The sequence below is a fragment of the Bacillus rossius genome, chromosome 1 (assembly GCF_032445375.1).
Source record: "Bacillus rossius redtenbacheri isolate Brsri chromosome 1, Brsri_v3, whole genome shotgun sequence".
NCBI classification, from domain to species: Eukaryota; Metazoa; Arthropoda; class Insecta; order Phasmatodea; family Bacillidae; genus Bacillus; species Bacillus rossius.
This window is the reverse complement of record NC_086330.1, coordinates 301,137,585-301,160,706: the sequence shown is the minus strand read 5'-3', so window position 1 is coordinate 301,160,706 and position 23,122 is coordinate 301,137,585.

The following is a 23,122-nucleotide window of genomic DNA, read 5'->3' as shown; positions in this document are numbered from 1 at the left end:
GCATCAACTGACATCCACAGGGAACGATTCCAATTAACCACTGGACTACACAAATGTTATATATAAGCAGACACAGTAAAAATATATACTTGAAGTTAAAATATTATAGATCGAACTTTGACAATTCTCCGAAAATCATGGAATTTATGAAAAAAAAACTATCCATAGGTTAAAAAGTACCGCAAATAACAAAAAATAAGTTGCACAAAATAAATTTCTTAAGATTTTAGCTTTTCAACGGTGTATCTCACACTGATCTGTGACAAACGGTTACCGAGATACGGTGGCTCAAGTACCAGCGTGTGCCATCAGATATGACTGACGGAAGGCGGGATGACATTTTCACCCGTCAATATTATGCTTTTGGTGTTTCTAACGAGCCATTGCTCTAGTAAGATATGAAAAACTTTACTATACTTTGTAAGTAATTTTACATATGATTTAATTATTTACTACATTTATGATATTAAAATTATGCTCCTGCTTCTCAAAAAACATCTCGTACGATGTTATACTCCGTGTAGTCATTTTTAATTCAGGTTTTTCTTTGTAATGTCATGCACTATAACAAATTCTTTATTGGCATCATAATAAATCTCAAATAACAAGAAACAATAACACAGAAACATAGTTTTTGTTCACATATACCTCAGCTAACTAAATATGATCTGGGTCGTCATTGATGTCTTCAACTACATTCCAACAACTTCTACCTCTACAGCGTGTGCAAATCATAGAGCACGGAAGGCCAGCAATGCGGCAGAAGAACTTTGATCCACACTCAGATCTACATGCACATGATATGAGATGTAGAAGTTCATCGGGAGCTGGTGGCAAGTCACTATGGTAATCGGAAGAAGTGTTTGTTGAACCTCACGCCAGCCCCAGTTGATTGGTGTTAAAGTATTACCCAGCCAATCCTGGACCTATAATGCAGGGTCAAAATATGATCAGTTGTTAAGGATTACCAATAAAATTTGCTGTACACACAGATCCTTATTACGTGAGTTGTCGTACCTGCAAGTAAGTCTTGCGCGAGTGTTTTAAGGCTACGGACCTTGTTGGAGGAAGGTTCGCCAGCTCGAAGGTAACAGTCACAGTTTTTCGGGCTACAGTTCGAGCATACAGATGTCCACGAAGTTCATTCAGGGTAGAGAATTTCTCTGTATGTACATGTGGATAATGAATTCCTCGCCAGCAGCAGTGATTTCTTCTGCAGTAGCATATGTGTTGCTAAATATGGAAGCAATTATGACGCCGACATGGGAAAATAGGGGAATTTCAGTATATTGTTCAGCAAGGTGTTTAGTATCAATAACCAAATTTTCAGATTTACCTTTTTTTTCGAACTTTCTTTAAATATTAACCTAAAACTTCTGGGCTATTAGTACTATTGTGATTAAAAATGATAGGGAATGGAACACTACTGTTCCATCTCACTGCCTTACAAGTGTTACATTTTATCTGTGTGTGGTTATGAAAGGTAAGCTAATACTTTCTTTAACTTACCCTGTGCAAACTTAGCAGATGTGCTTTACTCTTGTGTAGTGTCACTTGTATCTGTTGGATGTGATTACAAGTTGCATATATTGTAGGAACGTGGGAATTCGAGCTATGTGTACACTGCTGTATGTTGTACGCATGGCAAGTCTTGCTTATGTATGTTTTGTTATTAAGCTGGTATTTACTAGTTAAGTTAGTGTCATGTGCTAAGATTCAGTCTTGTAAATGTGCTGTAGTTCAAGTGTGCAATTGATCTTTGGTGTTGCATTCGATGTGCTGTATTACGAGCTGATACAACACAACCCAATAATGACATGCATGGGTTATTAGGACATATGAAAATTACATATGAACATTGATTTTTATCGCCTACGCAGCAACTGGCTTAGCCTACTTTTGACCCAAACTGTTTTGGAACGCAACACTTCGGTCCATAAAGCAGCCAGCAGTGTACTAACCCATGTGAATTTATTTACCGTTCACCAACACGGGGCGACTGAAATGATGCCCCTTGGAAGGGCAGCCCTTTACGATTTTTCTGGAAATGGTTTGTTTGTACAGCGAATGGAAGGGCAGCCCATCCAATTTCTGAAAACATGTTTCTTTAAGTGTTTAAAAAATCCTGAAAACTTTCCCCTTGAAAGGGCAGCCCATCAGTATTTTTCTGACAGTAGTGTTTTTGAAAGGTTTTCTGAATTGTTGCCCCTTGGATGGGCAGCCCTTCAGGATTTTTCTGACAGTGGTTAGTTTGTAATGCGCCTGGAAGGGCAGCCCTTCCAGTATCTTAAAATGTGTCTATTTTTTGTAATTTTATGTTCCTGAATTGTGGCCCCTTGGAAGGGCAGCCCTTCAGCATTTTTCTGACAATGGTGTTTTTGAAAGGTTGTCTGAATTGTTGCCCCTTGGATGTGCAGCCCTTCAGGATTTTTCAGACAGTCTGTCAGAAAAATCCTGAAGGGCTGCACATCCAAGGGGCAACAATTCAGACAACCTTTCAAAAACACCACTGTCAGAAAAATCCTGATGGGCTGCCATTCCAAAGGGCAACAATTCAGGATTATAAAATTACGAAAATAGACACATTTTAAGATACTTGAAGGGCAGCCCTTCCAGTCGCTTTACTAACTAACCACTGTCAGAAAAATCCTGAAGGGCTGCCCATCCAAGGGGCAACAATTCAGACAACCTTTCAAAAACACTACTGTCAGAAAAATCCTAATGGGCTGCCCTTCCAAGGGGCAAGTTTCCAGGATTATTTAAACACTTAAAAAAACATGTTTTCAGAAATTGGATGGGCTGCCCTTCCAGTCGCTGTACAAACAAACCATTGCCAGAAATATCCTGAAGGTCTGCCCTTCCAAAGGGCAACAATTCAGCTCCCCCACCAACACTACTACACGATGATACGCCTGTGCGAGTGTCGGTCTGAGACTTGCACATTAAGCATAGACAAGTAATTACAATATATATTAAATAACTTATGTGCACTACAAATAAACACTCTGTAAAGAAAATATAAGAAAATAAATATTGCACAATGATAATAAAACAAAAAATAATAAAGGATAATTTATTTAGACAAGGGTATGAATATAAAATGAAGTGTGTATATTGGTAATAGAAAAACTATCCCACAAAGTAAATAACGTAACTGGGTGACTAAGGCTTAAATAAAGTAATCCTAGTTAATGAAAATGTGTTGGGGTATCTTACTACTTAATATAATGAATGACTTATTTACAACATAAATTACTACTCTATAGAATATATATGAAAATAAATACTGGACAATTTAAATAACACCAAATTATGTAAATAATCTTCTAGACAAGGATATGAATAAAAAAATTATCTACAAGAGTAATAAAATAACTATGCTACGATGTAAATAAAATCTCTGTGCAGCATAACCTTAAAGTAATTGCTAATGTAAATAAATAATATATCCAGGCAAGTACTTACAATATATATTAAATAACTTATGTACAATATCTATAGCCTGTATAGATGAAATAAAATAAGAAAGAATGTACAATGTAAATAACCTATACGCTAATGTACAATATTTACAGCTTGCATTAAAGAACTTTAACGTTGATCAGTTTTGACCAATTTGGATATCTTTAAGCAAGGAATTTTTTTGTTCATATAGGGTATTGCATTAGTTTAACTAATCGGGTGTTGCCTTAGTCTTATCCGGTGTTACCTTAGTCTTATCCGGTGTTGCCTTAGTCTTATCTGGTATTGCCTTAGTCGTATCCGGTGTTGCCTTAGTCTTATCAGGGTTTTTCTGTCTAAGAAGGGGTGAGTCTAATTCCTGATTCGTCTACTTCTGTATGTTCATCCAGTAAGATTGTTTTTCATATCACCATATCTTTTTAATCCTATTATATGGTTTCGCCATTCGCCCAAAAAATTTTTTGGGGTTCCATTGAACTATACAATTTGTTGAAAGCAGAGGTAATTTTGGAAAATGAACCTCTTTGTCTCACTGCTAGCCTACAAGGCTGTTGTCATTTGCATTTATACTACAAAATTGACAATTAACTATTTACATTCAGGCCACAGACCCCTTAGAACCATGCTGTAGCTCGTGCCCAAAGGTTACTGTTATCTTTTCACAATAGAGAAATACCTGTTTAGGGAGGTTTCAGCACTAACCATTTGCAAACTCAAGCAGGACACAGAACTCACGGAACCTGGCTATCTGCCGGGTGGGGCTAAACTAGCTTGCCCAAAGTCTACATGTCTCGGTCATAATATAGTAGTGGCTGTTTTGGCTGGTTACAGTACTAACCATTTGCAAATTTGAGCAGGCCACATCTTCTTTCGAAATTGATACAGAGAGGAGATTTAGGCGAAGCAGATTGGGAGCACATAGTTGCTATTTACATGAAAGACAGGCAATTATTTCGTCTCCTGGACAAATTAACAGAAGCCCACATCAATCCAGTTGGGAGAGACAAGATGAAAGTGAAGTTTGCAGCACAGGTTCTTAGTCATAGAGTTGCTGCCACAATGAAAACAATGCTTGCTCTTGGACAAGGAACTTGTGGAATACCTGATTGTGGTCCAACAGCTCACTTCATAAGTGAAGTTGACAAATTCTTCGATTTCACTAATGGACCTAGTGGAGCAAAAGATGTTAAAGAGTTTCGCTGCAATGTTTGAAGCAAGTCACCTCACGTCTCAAAAGGAGAGTGGAAGACAATGAAAGAAACCCTGAAAACTAGGACCTTTCGCCGCAGGATCAATGGGAAAGTTTATGTTCCTGTTTGCATCAAAGGCTGGATCAGCAATGTGTCTGGTTTGGAACGTTTGTGGCAAAAACTCAGCAGTGATGGTGTTAAATACATGAATTTACGCCAGTTCACTCAAGATCCGATTGAGAACCTTTTTGCCACAATAAGACAGATGTGAGGAGAAAATGTTTCCCCTACATGTGCGTAGTTTAAAGCAGCTCTTAAAACATCAGTGCTGAACAATCTGACATCTGCAGTCTCAAGGGGAAAAAACTGTGAAGTTGACAATGGAGAACTCATTAGTTCTTTACATGCTTTCCTTCATTGCACTCGGGCAGAAAAGTTTCAGTGCAATTCAAAAATAAATGCTGCTGAGGATACCATCCTTTGTGTTTGTTAGATTGTATGTTCATACAACTGTAGTGTAAATGTATAACAAATAAAATGTGATTATGTATTTTTCAGTGCAGTTTAGCTTAAATTGTAACTTTAAATTCTGTTATGGTCATTTTGTGTGACAGCTAACAAAATTGCAGTTTTTTGCTAAGAAAGTGAAATGTAATCTGGTATTGTTGCAGACATCTTAGATATTTTATAACATTATGCAATACTTTTTTAACAGTATTGAGGAATAATTAAGCATTCATGGAAATGCAGTCTGTCATTTTTAACTTAATGCTGCAATAGAAGATACATGAAGGGACAAGATGAAATGCTACATGATAATAGTAAAGCTGCAGAAAGATTGGAATCCAAGTTATAATTTACTCAACATTACAAAATATGTTAAGTTATTAAAGAAATTATAAAGGCAATATTTACCCTTTATAGAAAGTAAATATTTAATTTCCTTTAATATTTATTTTGTTTAATTACACTTTATTCCGTATGTTTACATTTGTAATCTATTATTAATTCAGATTTAAATTTCTATGGTTATCGTTTTGTCTATGTATTACTCTATGCTAATTTTTATTTTAAATTATTGTCAAGGCTAGAATAGCAGTATTTTGATTGAAACCACTATTAATTTAAAGATGAACAACGGCAGTAATGGGTAGTAATTTTAATAGTTTTGTTTTATCAACAACCTTAAGAGAGTCGTTTATTAGTAACGGGAAAAAGATTCTTTTAGAACAAATTGAGACTCGATGAAGGCAACATCTAGAAACGCAACGACTTCGACATTAATTGATAATTGAATATTTATAGAAGAATTAAAAATGTTTATTAATGATAATATTAAATGAGATTTCGAAGGAACTGCTAATTTGAATCAACGAAGATAAGATTCAAACGTCAAGAATTCAAACAATTATTTAAGAAGAGAGGTCGACGAATATCCAGATTCAAGAGATCGTCCAATGTATATAAATTGCTTTGAAACTACGAAGAATAGATGCCGTTGATCATCCTGAAGAAAGAAGAATTCAGTCGAAGAATGAAAAGTCGCAGTTCGAGCCCGGGAAGGATGACCGTCGTGCAGTCCAGCCCAGTGGCCGCCCACTGCCCGAAGGATGGAGTCGTGACGGCGCGTATTCCTGCCGCCCGCTAGAGACCGGAGGAGCAACACCAAGTTCGCAGTCCTGACTGAGGCGAACCAAGGATTCTCCGAGAACCTACACGTCTCGTGGGTATCCTGCAGCAAGGTTTGGTCCCTTACCCCATCACCCGAAGACTCGCTGATTAAAGAAGTATCCTCACGAATTACGAGTTAAACAAGACGAACAATTTTCACCGAACTAGAATCTTTTAAGTTACCGAACGTATTCTTTGTAGAGAAAAACCGTGTACTTGTTCATCTTTAGATTTAGCATTTAAATTACGGAATCGCGATCCCGAACTAAATAATATTAGATAGTATAGATGGAACTTGATATTGAAAGAACATGTTGCTATTTTGTTTGACGGGTACTGCAAGTTACGTACCCAGTAGTCCACGCTCTGCGGACTGAAGCTAGTTTAAAATAAATAACACACAAATAATTAACATTTTATCTTAAAGATAACTTACTCTAATGAAAGAATTGGTAGAAGCTTTGAAGTCGAGAATAATAACAAATTCCATCTGTATTTTAACATAACTTATTTTAGTTAAGTTATTCATATAAAGTGTGATATTGTGCTTGTCGAAGTATATTGTCACCGTCTGCACTAAACCTTACACGCAAATATAAATATTACATTTGAATTTGTTTACACGTCATTAACAGGTCTAGTCACGAGATTAGTACTTAACATACTTTTGACACACTGTAATTTTGACTTTCAGACACAAACTTCTAGAAACAATTCTTAAAACTGATAGAGGTAGGCTAGAGAAACTGGAATTATTAAGTACATTTAATAATTTACATAATTACACTAGCTGACTTTTCAGTTTAGGTGGACTATAAGATAGGAACACGTAAACTGAAAATACCTTTCAAAATGAAAATAAAATGTTCAATTTTTTTTTGGCTCTGCCTACAGTTGCAAGCATATTTAGAAAACAGTACAAATTTAGCTAGTATGAGTCACTTTAAAAGGACTACTTTTATGTACTTCAAATAGCGTTTTATCAATATATTTTAAGTTAATTACGGGCCTTAGGTTTTTAACTAATTTTGTAGGGTGGATTTATGTTTACTTAAAATTCATGTGGTAAACTTTTCTTTAATTTAAAGTATGAAACTATTAAGATTCACTATTTCAGACCATACATTTTTTAATATCCTAAGGCTTATCCTTCACTTATTTCATCTCATTTAAAGAACCACTTATTTTTTGTACGATACCCCCTCCAGAAAAGTCTACATGTAGCAGTTACTGTTTGAAGCAAGCATAGACTGAATCAAACTGCAGTTTCAAAAAATTAACAAGACAGAAAATTTTGTGTGAATATGAACAAACATGATTCAACACATCATGTAGAATTTCTACACTTTCTTAGCCTTTTCTGTTATTTAAAGGCTATTTCTGACATTTAACACTTTACCTTTCTAGCATTTATTGTTATTTCACTAACTTTTTCAAATTTATTGTAATATAATTGCTGTGAAAAACATCTTAGTTACCATTATCACTTCTGTGACTTTTAACACTCGTTACAATAAACTTGGTGAATCTCTGTTTTTAAATATTAGTGAGAGGAATTTTGAAATTTCAATAATGGTCCTTACATAATAGTAATGATAAGGAAATTATAGAAATTCAACACGGCGTGTGAGACTCAGCCTTAAGCAATGAAAGATGGCTTGATAATGTGTTTTGAGTTGATAGTTAAATTTTTGATATTTCCTATTAAGGGTTGTCATTAACTTTGGTGTAGCTTATAAAAGAAACTAATTTTTTTTAAAATTATTGCTGTAAATATATTGATTGTTACTTCATTAATTTATTTGAGGTTTAGATAAGTCCTTCGCTGTATGATCATAGTTATGTTACATGAGTTTCATATTTCAAATGTTCAGATTGCTTCAAAGTGCATATAAATTAATATTCATTTTTAATGGATATGTCCAATGCTTTATAACTCAATACCTTTTCTATACCTAACCATGTAAAATTGTTTCTCAAGTAATAATTTTAAATTATTTACTTTTTATCTAAGGTGGTTTTTGTGTTTTTTGGTTTTGCAATTTTACTGGGATTTGCAAACATGAATTAAATAATGTTAATGAAAATAAAGTTTTTTTCCCACACATTTTGGTTTTTATTTTAAAAAAATATTGTTTTCTCATAACACATCTCTTTACATTTTCTATATTGTCGCGGACTGAAAATTTCATTACTTTTTTTCTTAAATTTTATTTTACTTTTGTTTCTCGTTAGGTTATCGTGTTGGTGTACGTGCGCGTTTCCAGGCTCGGCCGGTTGATTTCAACACACGGGTAGTGAAATATAGGTTGCTGCGACGTTAGTTTGCAGGCACCGCGGGCTTTTGCGAGGCTGCGTGGTTTGCTAATTCTCGCGGGTCGCTGGCCAGGGCCCGCTGAGAGGTTGCAACACGCCGTTCCAGAAAAACCCGCTGTGTAACGTCGATTTTGTTTGTCTCTGTCATTTTTAGCTTCGTGTACTCGTTTCGAGGACTCTGTCCTGATTAGTGTTGCCATCTTGCGTCCGAATTTGGAAACGTAGACTGAAACAATCGAACAGCGCAAGAGGGGGAGGGAGAGCTCGCTCGCGCCTGCAAAGAAGAATTTGTCGACTCCGCTTGTTTTGCTTTTCCTTGCGGGAGGGAGGGACAACCATTTTTTCCCTGTGGCTAAGTTTGCTAAGTTTTCCCGGTGTTCGTGTTTTTTTTTTTTCCGGAGTGGCCCAGTTTTGTAGTTAAAACCTCCTTCCAGGGAGGGGCCGAGGCTTTTTTGCCTGGGGACCTCTCTGGAAGCCGGGTCCACGTCGGTTTGAAACAACTTTTCTCCGTCTCCAGTCAGAGGGTAAGTGATTGGCAGTGATGGATAGGGAGACTAAGCTTCGGGCTGGACGATCTTCGTCCTGTACTTAATCTTTTAAGAAATAATGTAGTATTATTCCATCCCTATTATTTATTATTTTTTGTTTTGGGAAAAATCGACGTCTGGTTATAAGCATGTATGTAGAGGTAACTGGGAAGGATACTATTACTCAGCGGAGCTGCGGCGACGAGAGAATGGCCATGTTGTTGTAGCGATAATTGTTTGCCGGCTGACTTCACTTTAATGTGTATTTAATGTATTTATTTATTCCTCAATCTCTTTGTTAAATTATTTATTATTAATCTGTTAAATATTTGTTTAATTATTGTTATCCTAGTGAATAAAATCGGTGCTTGAATGAATTAATAATGTTTCTTTTCAGAGCATAAATCATACCCTACACTCCCTGTATGGGGAGAAGACTTGGTCTCGTGTACCGATACTCTACCATCGTCCTTAACCCTTAATGTTATAGGTTATTTATTGTTTTGTGTATAGGTGTACGCGGGACGTCTGACGGAGTCCCGTCACAAGTGGTGTGAGGCTTCGGGTAGTCTCTTGTAGGGTTGTTTGTGCATTATTTTTTTTTCTTCTCTTTTTCTTTCAAATTTAATCATGTTTTATTCCAGAGCAGTGGAAGCAGTGTCGTGTGGAAACTTGCAGCAAATGTGTTGCGTTTTGCTGCTCCACGTATTTTTAGTTTTAACGTTACGGTTGTTTTGTTTAAGTTTTATGAATAAAATGTTTTTGGTTTAGTTAAGTTAGTCACTCAGTCAGTCAGTCAGTCATGAGTTTCTTTTTTTTTTTTGATCAGGTCACCTATTAGGTTTTATTAAGTTTTAATTATGTAACTTTTAATTCCGGTTTAGTGATTATTTAATTAATTTTTTTTAAATTATGTCTCCATTAAATTTTTGTAATGAATCTAAGAGTTTGTGTGGTGTTTTGGTTTAGGAACGATGTTAAAACTTGTGTTAAGTAATGTTGTAGACAGTGCTTGTTGCGGGCGAGGAAAGTCATGTGTTGTGGAGCTGGCTTGCTACCAACGACGGGAGCGTTGCGTACTCAAGACATCGCGTGCTATGTGACGAGCGCGACGGTCAGCTGTGCGCTGACCTTGAGCGGCGGACGGCCTGGCGCGGTCCGGCTCGGCACGGCGCGGCAAGGCTTGTTCCGGCCCGGTGTTTACCGGCCGGCTGGTCTCCCAAGGATACAGATAAGAGTTTCACAGTTAATTTTTTTTTAATGATTAATTTTATGTGCGTCATTGACTACACCACACCGTCTAATTTTTTTTTATGAGTTTATTTAATAATGTTGAGAGTAATAATTTTTAATAGCATTTATTTATTTGTCATTATAATTATTTTTGTTTTGATAATAATAAATTGTTTTTTGAACTTTGCGTTTCGAATTGTAGGAGGTACACAGTAGAATGGATTAGCTATAAGAAAAGTGTGAGGTTTGTTTATTTGTTTATGGGTTAAGGGAATGAACTCCAGGGGAACAGTAAGGCATTATTGTGTTTTTTCTTTGAGATGAGAGTAGTTGTTATTGTCCAGCCAGTGGAGCTGAGCTGGGACAATTTGAGGTGTCCCTGGGAGAGTAGGGACTGTAGCGCAGACCCATAGGAGATGGGCTGGCTACTGGATTAAGGGTCGGGAGAACCCTGAGTTGATAGTAGTTTGGGGCAGGAGTTCCCCATGTTAGTACCGAAGTGGCTATCCCGTATGGGATAAGGGTACCACTTCAAGAAATTTTTTTGGTGGGGTTAGAGTCCCCTGGGTAGTGGGCCTATAGGAGATAGGCACTACAGCAAAATTTTTGGTTGCTCTGGAGGTAAATTCCCTGGGTTAAGTTAAGGAATTGTTCTTAAAGTTAGGAAGTAGGGAAATGTGAATCATTGTTGGAGAGTGAGTTAGTGTACCTGCCTACGTATTAAATTGAATTTTAATGAATTAATTTATGAGAAAGTTTATTGTGTTAATGATAATGAAAGTGAGTTAATTTTTTTTAAATTTTTTTTGAGTAAAGTATTTTAAGTGATAAAGTTAAATAATAGAGTGAGTGGTGACAGTTATGATAGAGCATTTTTGAATTTATTTTGTTTATTCTACTTGGAATGTAATGTTTTAATTTGTTCTCTCAACATAAGTAAAATTTTAATAAGTTTTTTTTTAATACGATGTCCCTTATACATTTGTTGACACAAGTAATAAAGCATTTTTATTTATTTACAATTTTATTTTAATTACACGAAAATTTGTATTTAGCTTGTGATACAGAGAAAACTTTTTTTTAATGAGTTGTTTTGTTTGTGTTTGATTCTTATCGGTTTTGTGAAAGTAGTGTTACAGTACTCAGTTCAGTGGTGACCTGTGACTGACTTCATGACTAAGAAGACTGAGCATGGTGTTGCTGGCGGCACATCAGAGTGAACATGATGGCACCACCAGTAGCTGTTGTTTCGAGGTGTTGCTGTTTCCACCAGACGAGAACAACCAGCTGATTGCTGCTTACAGCATAGCAGATGTTAAGGTGAAAGTATTTTTATTTTTTTTATCATGTTCGTTATGTTTTTTTATTTGGTTTAGGATGTTTAATAGCATTTTTATTTCAGCTTTCGTGGTTTATTAATAACGGGCAGATTTTAAGTGAATAAAGAAAAGTATTTTTTTTGGGCAGTCTAATTTTATGATTGTTGACTCAGGAGTTTAATTTTTCTAAGAGAGCAAGTTAAATAGTAAATAATGGTTAAAAGTAATAGATATAATTTTTGTTGATTTTGGCTATGGCCCTGGTTCGATTGAGTAGTTACTGTGTTAACAAAATTTATTTGTTGATGATGCCAGTGTAGGAAGCTATAGAGTAATGTAATACAGACCCTGGAGGAATGGGCTGTAGCGTGAGGGCATGGAGGCCCTGGTTGTGACTGGGTTCGCAGGGTAGGCGACCCTTAGTAAATGAGGAATGAGCCTGGGGAATGTTGTGTCCTTTTGAAGTAGCAGTGGCTACCAATGTAAGAGGCACGGAGGTGTAGAAGTGGTGGGCCAGGAATTGGCACCACGGGGATGATTGGTCGAGCCAATCCTGCCGCTGGGAATTTTTTTTTGTTGTTGTTGTTGTTGTTGTTGGGTTAGAGTCCCACAAGGTGTGTCCACAGGAGGTGGATGTTAGGCATCTATTGGATTTTGTTACTTCTAAAAAGTTTAGAAGCATGTTGATAGTCATCGATTTCAGGTTGGAGTCATTCGTGAACCAGGTACCAGAGGTCAGACCGTTAGAATAATTTAAATTTTGATTGATGAGATTATTGGTAAAATTATTTAGTTTTGGTATTGATTTTTGTGCCTGTGGGTATGTTTAATAATTTTTTTTAGACTTTTCAAATAGTTAACCTATACCCATCTTTGTTTAGAATCGTTTAACTATTAGTGTTGCCCAAGTACAAAAGTATTTTCATTTGCCTATTTGTCGCTGTCACATTTATCAGGAGAACTTGTATGTCAAACTTAAGATACCTATTGTTCATGTTAATTCCAATTGGAAACTATTTCAGTTTGTTGCGGTACCTTTCCGCTGGAAAAATAACACTTGCCACTTAGAGCACGAGCCCAACTTTTTAGCAGTAAATAATGAGCAACTGGTGACCATTCAGGGTAGAAATTTGTTGGATTGTCGTCCCTTCGAAGACAGTTTATGTTTTGTTCCCAGATTTTCAGGTGATGCTATGGGAAGTTCTCTATGTCCTAAAGCTTTATTTCAGGGAGTGACTGCAGAGAAACTTGGTGAACTGTGTGCTTACAGATGCCATTCGGGAACCCACCTCATGATTACGCAGGCTGGTCCTGAACGGTATTTTCTAACTAACCCTGTTGGTAAACTAGAAGTACAGTGTTTAGTGAATAAGAACCAAACCTTGTTTTTAGCTGCTGCGGATCGACCTGGCGCTGTGGACATTGAGGTCCCTTGCGATTGTCGCTTGTACATGAATGATGAGCTTAAAATTAATGAACTTTATCCGTGTGATTTTCTTTCTAAAGCTAAATTCCAAATGATTCATGTGATTCCAGCTGCTTGGTCAAAATTAAAAAAATTAAAGATTTTACCTTTAACAGCGTCTTCGCACACAGTTTTTCCTTCATTAGAAGATTGTTTAGACGAGGATTGGCCTTCTGTTATTCCTCACTTGAATTTGGTCGTTTCACGTTCCTTTGCGAGGCCCGAAGAATTACAGCTGCGAGACCCGGTGGAAGTTGTAAGCTTTTTATTAAAACATTTACAAAGTATTTCTTTATTTGTGATTGGTGGTACTTTATTACTAATTGTTGTAAGAAACCCTTATCTAGTGGGGATTGGTACCTTACCCCGCGTATCAGCTTTTAGTGAAAACGCTATGTTAACAATGGAGATAAGTATAACTGTATTTATACTTGGTGTCATAATGTGTATGATTCTTTTTCTGCTATGGAAATGGTTGTCACTCAAGTGGAAATTACGGAAAACTGAGGAAATTTCACCTACTGTACCGACTGATGTTGCAACTACAAGTGAAACCTTTAACTTACGTGAGAAATTTTCTGAGAATTGTCGATTAAAATCTAAGTTGGTTAGTGAGTCAGGTGAGGAATTTCATGTTTACCTCACCCTGTGTGATTAATTAACAGAACTGTTGTTTATGTTTGTTTTGTTCACCCCATTAAGGGCACATAGTTGTTAAACACTTTTGTGGTTAGGATTTATAATGTTTTTGTAATTAACTGTTCAGTTCAGAGTTTTTCCTTTTTGTTTAAAGAATAAAAAAAAAACAACAATCGAGGATGAATCTAGGGGTCCAAGCAATTATTAACCTAGGGTTAATTTTTTTTAAATTATTTGTTTACGCTCGACTTTGACTTAACCTGGGTAGGGATACCTTGTTCCTGGTCTATTCCCTCCCCTGTCCAAACCTGTGTGCTCTTGTGCCTCTAAAGACAGTGTAATTCATTTTCCACAGACTCAAGTGAGGCAGAGTTGTTAGCAACAAGTGTTTACGTTTTCTTTTTCTTTCATGAAGAAGAGATAGTGCATCGATGTACCACATCCAGAGACTCCAACAATTACGTAAGCTATGTGAAGAACTTTCCTTCGTCATGTATGTCCTCCTGACTGAGGACCATGTGTTGGGCAGCCATTGAACTTGTGTGGGAGATGGACTACTGTTTCCTCCCCTGTTGTGTGGTGGGCTGCTTATAACTCATGAGGAGTTATACTGTGGAAGCCCCTTTCAAATTGGTTTCTGTGTGTATGTGAACTCTCTGTCTTAAAAGAATGAAGAAACTGATGATCAGCATGGGGCTCGCTTTCGTCGACTTGTGCCGAATGAAGAAATTAGTTACTCTCGGCCAACCAGTGACAATGCTATTTTTTTTTCTCTGTTCTGTAGCTCGTAGCTGCAGAGGTGTGTTTTGAAGATCTTGGACTTCACCTAGCCCTATGGACATTTCAGGTTCCTTTCCTGATGTTTATCCTTTGTTTTCCTGACTTGTGTAATCCATTCCTTTTTCTCTTGGAGGCCAAGCTCCCATTTTAATTTAGCTGTGTTTGTTTCATTTTATTGACATATTTATGATCATCTTTGTTGTTGTTCTTGGAGAATAACATGCCCCTGGACTCATCCTTGGTTAGTTATGCTGTTTATGGAACTGATAAAGATGAAATGTGAGGTGGATATTATTTGTTACTCAGTCACTTTATTCAGATGTAAAATATTTTAAACATTGTTTGATAATTATTCAATAGGGTCACTTCACAGTTTTACTTAATGGAATAATTTAATTTTTTTTTGTTAATTATCGACCTTGTATTAACATAATGTTTTGATAGGACGTTAAAAATGAACCTCCCCCCCCCCTCATTAACTTGTTGAAATAGGCTTAAAAGTGTAGTGTATGTTCTTTGATGAGAACCTGATACTGGTGTTGAAATGTTGGTTCAGTTTCACGGGGGAGACATCCCCGATGACATGCTGCGAGGAAGGCAGGCTGAGGGCAGAACTGCTCTGAAGGCTGGATCCTGGGTGTGAGCTGCAGATCACACTTCAAGGACTCTTCTCTCCAGCTTCAACTAGGGCTGATCTGTCCACGGTTCACGCCTCTCCTAGTTGTATGTCGTACGAGTAGTTTTACGATGTGCCAGCCACCATCGATTCTTACAGGAAAGAATTGTTTCCTGGGCTATTTACTAAAATTGTATCCTGTATTGGTTTAACTTTTTCAGTTTAGAGTTTGAATTTTATTGTTGTGGTAATACCCAACCTTCGTGCGCTGTAGACATTTAACTTGTAATTTTTTTTTTCTCTTCTTTGCCCCTTGGTTTTATTCATTGTTAGGAATTTTTATGGCTTGTGGGGCACAAGCCCTTGTAGACCGGGATATTGTCGCGGTCTGAAAATTTCATTACTTTTTTTCTTAAATTTTATTTTACTTTTGTTTCTCGTTAGGTTATCGTGTTGGTGTACGTGCGCGTTTCCAGGCTCGGCCGGTTGATTTCAACACACTGGTAGTGAAATATAGGTTGCTGCGACGTTAGTTTGCAGGCACCGCGGGCTTTTGCGAGGCTGCGTGGTTTGCTAATTCTCGCGGGTCGCTGGCCAGGGCCCGCTGAGAGGTTGCAACACGCCGTTCCAGAAAAACCCGCTGTGTAACGTCGATTTTGTTTGTCTCTGTCATTTTCAGCTTCGTGTACTCGTTTCGAGGACTCTGTCCTGATTAGTGTTGCCATCTTGCGTCCGAATTTGGAAACGTAGACTGAAACAATCGAACAGCGCAAGAGGGGGAGGGAGAGCTCGCTCGCGCCTGCGCAGAAGGATTTGTCGACTCTGCTTGTTTTGCTTTTCCTTGCGGGAGGGAGGGACAGCCATTTTCCCTGTGGCTAAGTTTTCCCGGTGTTCGTGTTTTTTTTTTCCGGAGTGGCCCAGTTTTGTAGTTAAAACCTCCTTCCAGGGAGGGGCCGAGGCTTTTTTGCCTGGGGACCTCTCTGGAAGCCGGGTCCACGTCGGTTTGAAACAACTTTTCTCCGTCTCCAGTCAGAGGGTAATTGATTGGCAGTGATGGATAGGGAGACTAAGCTTCGGGCTGGACGATCTTCGTCCTGTACTTAATCTTTTAAGAAATAATGTAGTATTATTCCATCCCTATTATTTATTATTTTTTGTTTTGGGAAAAATCGACGTCTGGTTATAAGCATGTATGTAGAGGTAACTGGGAAGGATACTATTACTCAGCGGAGCTGCGGCGACGAGAGAATGGCCATGTTGTTGTAGCGATAATTGTTTGCCGGCTGACTTCACTTTAATGTGTATTTAATGTATTTATTTATTCCTCAATCTCTTTGTTAAATTATTTATTATTAATCTGTTAAATATTTGTTTAATTATTGTTATCCTAGTGAATAAAATCGGTGCTTGAATGAATTAATAATGTTTCTTTTCAGAGCATAAATCATACCCTACACTCCCTGTATGGGGAGAAGACTTGGTCTCGTGTACCGATACTCTACCATCGTCCTTAACCCCCAATGTTATAGGTTATTTATTGTTTTGTGTATAGGTGTACGCGGGACGTCTGACGGAGTACCGTCACAATATTTTGTAATGTTCCATAAATGCATACAAAAGTAAAGGAAAGCATTCTCCACTATAATTTATGGTAAATATTTAACTATTGTAATGCTATGTACACTTTCACCTTAGGTATATTTGGTCACATCATGGGGTTTTAATAGTAGCCTTTTTATATGTTGTATTAATCTCTTGATTTTTCTGTGTTTTAATGAGTCAGGTGTGTTGTCATGCATATGAGACACTACCATGAAAATATCAATTCCCTCCAACATAGGCTAATGTTTAATGGAGACTTATATTATTTGTGACTAATTCTGACTAGGTGTAACTGAGGTAGCAGAGAATGGCACTTTTGTAGGTGTACAACATTTTTAGTTACTGGATTCTCATTAGTTGACTTGAGATTGTACAGACTTGTTAACACACATCTTGGATTTTGCATGTACTTAAAATTCTTGGAACTTAAATATTAACAATGAATTTTTTTTAATTGGCAAATGCAATCCTAAATTCTGATAATATACTTACTTTATTTTGTATGTTGTATAGAGTATTAAAAACTATTCACTTGTACTGAAGGATTATACTGGACATTAGAGACTAATATTATCCACTATTATTTTAACAAGAGATTTGATGTGTCTCATGAAGTAGTTAAATTTATTTCTCAAAGTGCAAATTAAACCGAAGTTAAATCAAAGAAACTGTGGGTTTTTAAAAATTCAGTTTCTTAAGTACAGTGTGGTTATGAAATTTAAGTAGGCAATAATGTCTGGATGAATTCTTGTGTGTTCTGAACATTTTGGACTATTTATGAGTAATTAATTTAAAAGAAAAATTCTATACTAGTTTGTATACTATGAGAGTAACCAAAAGAAAATTTCAAAATTCCAGCCAAAAATATTTTTGTTCACACCAAACTGACAAATAAAATTTTATTTATTTTGTGTGTTTAGCAGTTGGCACAATTGGGGTCCGTACTTCGGGTATGTTTGGCAAACAAATGAGCTCGATAAGGTTCACTCGTAATAACATTGAGTTACAACTCTTATCCTTTATATACTCTTTGATCTAACTGCAGCAAGATGGCTGATGAGGATACGTTGCTGCTTAGTGGTAGTGCCGAAAAGCAATTAAATAAAGGACGCAGAAGAAAGATACGACTATCATAATGGAAGGACAACAAGAATAAAGCTTTGAGAAATGCTGGCAAGACATATAGAAAAGGAAACAGAAGTTTGTACCAGGAAAATGTGCATCTCAAAAGGTGAGTGGAATAGTGATCTAACCTATATTGTTGCCCGTTCATTGATGTATGAAGCGTAAAACAATCTAGTTATTTTAAGAAGTACCTACATTGATGAAATACTTAATCATAGCAACACACAATAATACAGGAATTAAATTTTATTGGCAACATTTATTGGAAACTGTGTGTTATGGATCATTTCTTACACTATAAAATGATTCCAAAATATTAGTCTCTTGTCTTACCGGTGTACTTGTTTGTTGTCTTTATTTAAACGTTTTGTGGAGTGAGGCCATTTTGGTTGGTGTTGTTTCTGTTGTAGAATGTTCCGCCTTGATATTTTTTTTGTTGAGATTATAATGATTTTCACTTTTTTGTGATATTTTCGATATTGAGCACCCCTAGATAAACGCGTTTCGATACCAAGTCCGTTCGTTTACATTTTTGGTTGGCACAACAACGATGTATAAATATGAGCCTGCATACAGTTAAATATATCTTAATTTACTATACAAAAAAAGTTAAATATTTGAGCTCAAAATGCTTAAAACTTGATAAAAAAAAGTCACAGTCTATTTTCATTAATAGTTGTAACAGTTTCAGAAGATGTACCTAAATCTACAAGAATATTTTATGCTACTTATGAAATATGATAAATTCACCACGTAAATATGCAGAGAGTCCTATATTGCAGGAAAAAGTTTTAATAAATTTAATAATATTACTTTTTTGTTGGTGACCTGGATTTACTGCTAAGCTAGTCTTTAATGGTTTCTATTAAACATGGTCATTAATGGCTAATTTGACACTATAACACAAGGTAAGTTTATTTTGTTTCAGGTTACTGTGTGTCGCTGTATGTATGAATATGAAAAGTTTTCCAAAGATATAAAGACAAAATTATTTCAAGATTTCTACAAACGAACATATAATGAACAGTCTGAATATTTAGTCCAAAGCTGTATGACACTGGAAGACGTAAAACGAAGAAATGTAGCAGAAGATATCTCACGGAGGCAGGCAACATTCAAATACCACCTTCCTGTATCTGGCAAATCATACAATGTGTGCAAGAAAACTGTACTTGATTTTTTCAAATTTCCTCTCGGCGTATTTCACAGTAACAAACCCAGATTCTACATCTTCCAACATTGGCGACATGCCTTCTGGTGATACAGGAGCTTCTATTTTTTTCTCTGTACTTAAAGAATACAGCTTTGATTCCATTCGTGATTCAGATATAAGTATTATAGCTTCAGAAAAAAATTAAATTTAACCTTGACATTTGTGACAAAAGAGGGACTCACCATAATCGCCCACATGCTGTGTCCTTTGCTGTGAAATAACTGGTACGTGATCATATCCGATCAATGCCTGCACAAGAGAGTCACTATTCAAGATCTACCTCCAGCAAGCTTGATCTCAGTTTAGAACTGTGTGTGGAAAGAATGTATGACCTTTTCAAGGAAAGTTATCCTAATATTAAATGCTCACGTAGTTTGTATAGGGACATATTCAGAAGTGAATTCAATCTTAGATTTGGTCCACCACGATCAGAATCTTGTTCATATTGTGATGAACTTTACACTCATATAATAGCGGCTGAGACTAAAGATGACCAGAATAGGATTAGTGTGCAAAGTACACTTCATCATAGAAAGTCTGAGACTGCTTATAAAATTCTTCATGAAGATGTTGTAATGTCAAAATCGAACCCCACATATGTTGTACTTTGCACAGACATGCAACAGGTATTGTCTGTCCAACACTTCATCATTCCTCTGTGTTTTATCAAAGGCAGTTTTCTACCTATAACCAATGTGTCCAAAACATGGGAACTGGAAAATCCTTTATGTTTGTGTGGCATGAGTCGGTGGCAAAACGTGGTTCTTATGAAGTTACTTCATCCATTCTGAAATACATTGAACTGCATTTCGAACCATTGAAAGAAGGTGAGACCAGGAGATTAGTTGTTTGGTCAGATCGCTGTATCGCGCAAAACAATAACTGGCGGTTGCTCTATATCATTACCTGATTGTGAAGAAATATTTCACAACCATTGACCAGAAGTTCTTAGTAAGCGTCCATAGTTTTCTTCCCTGCGATAGAAACTTTGCCCTGATTGAAAGAAAAAAGAATACATCTACAGTGTTTCATCCAAAGCAGTGGCTTAAATTTATTGTTAATTCAAGTCCGGCATTTAGTGCATACTACATGGACAAAGAACACTTCATTGACCTGTCTGTCATTGAAAGAATGTTGAAAAAGCAGGCCGATTTCAAGATAACATATTTTCATTGGATTCAGTTCTCATCAGACGAACCAAATTCTGTTCGAACGTGTGTCAGTCATAACACCCTACAACCTTGGCAGAGCTATATAATACGGACATTACCAAGAGGAAAATAACATTTGCATCCACTTCCAAATGTACTTCCCCAGCTCTATGAAGAAACGATGCCTATAACGATAGCGAAAAAAAAAAAAAAAAGAGTTGCTAGATATGTGCAGGTTCATTCCTGTTCAATACCGCGACTTCTACGAAAGTTTATTTGCAGTTTAGTGATTTGGCAACAATTAATATTAATCTAATGGTTTTCTTGTTTCAGTTGATGTTGCTGAATCCATAACAATACATTGGTCCTATGTAATGTATTTCTTGGTGTTTCTACTTTTATTTGTAATGATTTGTAGGTTATATCACTATTCAATTTATGGTGTTTAGATCTTTTTTCCACTGAAATTAAATTTTTTAAGCTATAAGTCAATACTTAAAAGTAAATAAGAGTACCTACTTTTTAACACGAGTTATTTTGTATGAAGTACATGGTTTTGCTTAAAGGTTTACTCTGTTCATCTAAAAAATGATTTTTTTTGCTACTGTAAAAAATAGTTTTTATGAGTTAGATCCCTATTCGAGGTAACTATTCAATTGTGTGAGACTATTATATCATGTGTAAGGTGCATATGTTTTTAACTACGTAATTACCAACTGCTTGTTACCTACATTTCACCCTGTCCAGGTACGCAATGCTAAGAACACAAATGAGCTAGTTGTTTGTTTGTCGCAAAATTCCACGAAACAGTCGTGGCAGAATGTGAGTATAATTGTTAAAAATGGAATGTTTGCGTACCACAGGGCTGTCCAGAATTTATGCGGACTGGGTAGTTTAATGCATATCAAGTGAGAAAATAAAATCTCTTTAAGCACTTACAAGAATTTACAATGAGTTTATGAATTTAACCCCCTTTTTTCTATTATTATTCCGATTATTCAATAACAAATCAATGAAATATTAACGAGAAAGGACGATTAAGAAAATTATTATACTCCATTATTATGTACACAACGGGTGCACTGGTTGTAAAAGTGATGGCGTAACTAAGGCTACAAATTGGGCTACATTATTACATACTGCGAGTAATCATTTGCACACAAATATAACTACAAGTTGACCCTAAAAGGTCTCGCTAGATAGATCTCCGCCTTTGAGACTAGCAAGCGCAGCCCTGTAAGTCTCTTTAGTATGGCAAAATGGGTCGAACCGAGCCACAAAACACACAAAAAACAAAAAAATATTATGAGAAGAAAGTTTGCTGAGTTTAATACAATTTACATTCACAAAACTAACATTGTTAGAAATATTTTCCAAGTAATGCAGTTATGTATCAAGCATAGCAAGTGAGCTTCTTACATTAATACTGAGTGAATAGGGCGAATGGGATCAACAACGAACACTGTGTGTTATTTTTTTTTTCGTTGCTTAACTGCATTACTACCAATGTCAAACATCCAGCGTCAACAATTGACTTTGTCTCTTCCGATACAATACTAAGTTCGTGGCACCATGTTTGACCTGCAAAACATTTTTTCCAACCTCCTTTGGACATTCTGTTCGCTTTATTTTTAATTTGTTGGGCTCTTTTTAAAGCAAGTGTAAATATCAGTGTACCTCATCTTTGTTACCGTTTCTATATCTCGGCAAAGTTCGGGTTACGATTTCCCCCTCTACAATTTTTCTGGCAGCGAAGATGAGATTTGAAAACTGCAACATAACAACAAAAAAAAAACACTTCATATTTCTAACAAATTTATAAATAAAAACACAGAGTTTATAAGACAATATACTTTCCAGATGTTTCAATGTTGATAAAAGTATTTATAAAAATCTTAAGTAATTTTAAAAGTACTCGAGCAAGCGAAAAATGTTTATTCTTAAATTATTTTTACGGGATATTTAAGTGAAATGTTAAGAGTTGTTTGCACGTGGTCGGTCATTGTATTATTGAAATAATGGCTGCTCGGCGATCTCGTGTGAGTGAGAGGCAAATTAAAATGTTGCTTAATTTTATGGAGTAGTACCCCGAATTCTTGCGGAGAAAATTTTCATCGAATTCCACGACTGCAACAAAATACACAAGCTGAGATATTGTTGAAACTTTTTATATCTGAAACAGGCGAATAATTTATGAATATGTGTTTTGAAAGTTGGGTTATTTTTCAATTTACTTGCATAAACTCTTCGTTATAATATTGTTATTATAGAAAGAACGTCTTTACATTCCCACTCAGTTATTATGTATCTGGATCACTACTTACATTATGTAATTTTTCCATTTCTTTGATAGGATAGAAGTCGCTTCCATATTAAGAAATACTATCGTGTTTTTGGGGCGTTATTCAAGTAGTTGGCCTAACAGTCACGAGATGGCAGGGCTTGCGGAAGTGCGAGGCAGTAGCGCGCAGCGGCCGGTAGGACTACTACAACACTTTATCGGAATTAAGTTTCGCGCCCACTACCGTTTCCTGAGTGGTAAAAGTAATTACTGAAGATATTTGTTCATGTATTATGGATCAATATTTTATACATAATACATGTACAAATATCTTCAGTAATTACTGTTACCACTCGGGAAACGGTAATGGACGCGAAACTTAATTCCGATTAAGTGTTGTAGTAGTCCTACTCGCCGCAGCGCGCGCTACTGCCTCGCACTCCCGCAAGCCCTGCTGCCCTCTCGTGACTGTTAGGTCAACTACTTGAATAACGCCCCAAAATCATACATATTCAATGCTACTGGGAAAACA